At 54.0% G+C, this 3,218-nt stretch overlaps 1 protein-coding gene across 1 annotated transcript in view; it reads left to right on the forward strand.

Annotated features, from left to right (window-relative positions):
- Nucleotides 1-3,218, forward strand: part of SLC1A7 (solute carrier family 1 member 7) — a 59,481-nt gene that overhangs the window by 290 nt on the left and 55,973 nt on the right. The gene's annotated exons all lie outside the window — the stretch shown is intronic.

Consider the following 3,218-nt stretch of genomic DNA (forward strand, 5'->3'; position numbering starts at 1 on the left):
CATGCTGCAGGGTTGCCGGCTGGGGGGTCGGGGTTGCACTCCAACGCCATAGCTTCCTGGCGACAAGCTTGCTTGTCTGCAGCATAGGTGTGACTAAAGCCCTGCGGGACGAGGGAGACGCCACTACTGTGGCTGGAGCTGTGGCCGCAGCAGGGCATGCTGGCGAGGGGGCGCAGGAGCAAAGGCCCAGCGCATGTGTGACTCTGGGGTGGGAAGCAGGCCTTCCTCATGAGGCAGGGGCCGGAACACAGGCCTCTCGCCACTTCACCAGCTGGACTTGAGGCAACTACGAGAGGGGGACAATGTGGTCAGATTTTTGAGCGGTGGGGGCGGGGCGGGGTGCAATGTAAGGGTGAGGCAGGGGGCTGAGGGAGATATGACCCTGGGGATGGAATGGGGCAGATATGAGAAATCTATCAAAGAGGGACCTTCAGGAAATGGTGGTGGATGGAATATGGAGTTGGGGGACAGGGATTTCTGGCTTGTGTAACTGCAGAGGCGAACGTGAGGCGCCCCGGTGGCATTGTGGTTAATGCCTTGGGCTGCAATCACAAGGTTGGCCATTCGAAACCAGCAGCCACTTTCTCCTCAGGAGAAAGATGGGACTTTCTACTCCCACACACAGTTACGGTTTGGGTTTTGGGAAGGGGGAAGGTGCCTTGGCCAGGGCCTCTTTTCCTCTGCACCCTCACTCCTCGGGAGCGATCACCCAAACCCCAAGTCCCTGCCATGGCGTCAGTGCTGACTCGCGGTGACCCCAGAGGACAGGGTAGCACCGCCCCAGTGGGGTTTGAAGGCTGTAACTCTTTATGGGAGTAGAACGCCCCATCTTTCCCCCAGGGAGTGGCTGGTGGTCTTGAACTATGGGCCTTACAGTTCTCAGCCCTATGCATAACCACTGGGCCACAGGGCTCCTTCAGGGGTGAGGAGGCACCCAAATGAGCCCTGGGAAGAGTTCGTGTTCCAGAAAGTGCCTCTTCCCACAGCTCCCGGAAGCCCAGTGCGATCTGCACAGCAGGGTTGGGGGCGGCAGGCTTGGTCTCTGTGAAAAGGAAGAGGCCCCCTCCTTTTAGATCCAACAGAACCACTCTCACAACGGTTCCACAACAGTGACAACACTGGCGAGCCTCTGCCACTGCTCCAGCGGGGAGCATGGCCCCTGGAGGCCCTGGGCTCGAGCAAAGGTTTGAGGCCAGCTCCTTCACCACGTGCTGAGCCGTTGGCCTGGTTTGAGCCCCCCGGGGCAGCACCCCGGAACAGAGCCGGTGGCTTGCTTCCATCAAGGCGGCAGCAGCCTAGGGAGCTCGGTGGAACACTGAACCCTGCCACACACAGTCAGAAGGAAGCGACCGCAGCACAGGGTTGGTTCTGTATTTTTCTTGTGGACTCGGAAGGATTTTCGACACTTCCCAGGAAATGACGTGTGACTGGAAGAACATCCTAGCTCGTCTCTGGGCCTCGGTTTCCTTGTCTGTAAAGTGGAGAAGGTGGAAGTGCCTGTCTCTGAACGTGGGAGTACCGGCAAGGCTCCACCGTTGCTCGTCCTAAAACAGTTGCTTCATAAAGGTTGCTTCATCTCTTCCTCCCTGAGCTGCTCTTAAAGCTCCGTCTCCATCCAGAACCATCTCCTGCTTCACATCTCATCAAAAGTGGCTGCCGGGCTTTCTAGACTCTCCTCCGTGTGCGTGTGCGTTCCCCACTCTGCCTTCCCACTGGCTGCCTTGCTAGTCACCCACGTGTCTCCTCCTTCCCACCAGATTCCGGCTTTTGGGACCTCAAAGCCAGGCTTTCTGGTGGCATGGTGGATATGAGTTGGGCTTCAATCCACAAGATCAGCAGTTTGACCCCACTAGCCACTCCTCGGGGGTTTCTACTCCCATAACTCACAGGGGCAGTTCTACTCTGTGCTCTGGAGACACTGAGTCCGCCTGGACTCGATGACCAGGAGGTGTCGGGTGGGCTTTCCTGAGTGAAACTGGAGCCCCACTCGGTAGCGGGCACAGAAAGAACCCTCACCCATTTGTTGAATTGAATTGGCCGCAACACAATCTACTCTCTTTAATTTTCCTCAGTAACAAAAAGATATTTCCTGCAGGGAGATTATTTTGTGAAAACACATCGGAATGCCTGTGATTAAAAGCCAGACTCATCTGGGGCCTCCTTCGCCAAAGCTGCCTTCCCCCATCTGTTTGGAAATGCAAATGTATTCCGGTCCGGATTAACCTGCCAGATAAATTAAAGGAAGGATGTGGAGTCTGAGGACAATTGCTTGACAGGAATTGGCTTTCTTAGCATCTTGCTTGGAAATCCAGGATTTCTGTTTGATCTCTTTGCCTGGGACACAGAAAGCAGCCCCTTCTTGTTTTGTAAGCTTATGTAACAGGCGAAAATACGAACAATTTGGGAAACAGCCAGGTGTCCTAACTTTGAAAAGAATGACGAAAAGTCACAAGACTTGACCTTTGGGAACAAAGCGCTCATTGAAAACCGTAGACCGCTTTAAGACTTCCCAGGGAAGCCACAGTGGGTTGGAATTGCATGGCTTCCTGGAGCTCCCCTACAATTGGAATCAAAGTGTTTCAAAGATATAAGTCCCCAAGAACCAAGAGACTGCAAATGCAAAAGGAGACAACAGAAGTTGAACCGCTAGAACAGAGTTCCGTCGGCCGCAGCATCTTCGGAGTTGAAGGATCAGATCTAGCAGAGCAAAGGGAACAGAAAGCCTGGGAGGCTGACGCCAAGCCAAGCTGGGTTTGTCTTACAGAAGTGCGGATGGGCTCGAATTGAGTGCAAGGTTTTGCAGAAGGCGGGAGTAGGGGTGTGTGCACGGGGGCCAAAGATGGGGATGTTGGTTGTCAATGTTGCAACTGAAGCAGTTAGATCCCCAGGTCCTTTCCAGTCCCCATAATCAGGGGATTCCTCATTCATCCACCTATCTTTGGGATATGAAGCCCATCTTGGCTATTACCCAAAAGGTTGATGATTCAGACCTACCCTGTGGGACCACAGAAGAAATACCTGGCAACCTGCTTCCAACAACAGAACAGCAGGGGAGGGAGCAGCAAGGTCCCCAGGGAATGATGAGGGTGGACACTGGGGACAGGGCGTGGTGCCCCAACAGGCTGCACTGGAAAACACTCTTAAAGGCCAGCGATCCTTGAACTAACTACAAGCTTTCCTTTCTTGGTATATTTTAATTTGTTCTTTGTCAGTGGCTT

This window comes from Echinops telfairi, unplaced genomic scaffold, assembly GCF_000313985.2.
Source record: "Echinops telfairi isolate 266 unplaced genomic scaffold, ASM31398v2 ScPeMD7_443;HRSCAF=831, whole genome shotgun sequence".
Classification (NCBI taxonomy): domain Eukaryota; kingdom Metazoa; phylum Chordata; class Mammalia; order Afrosoricida; family Tenrecidae; genus Echinops; species Echinops telfairi.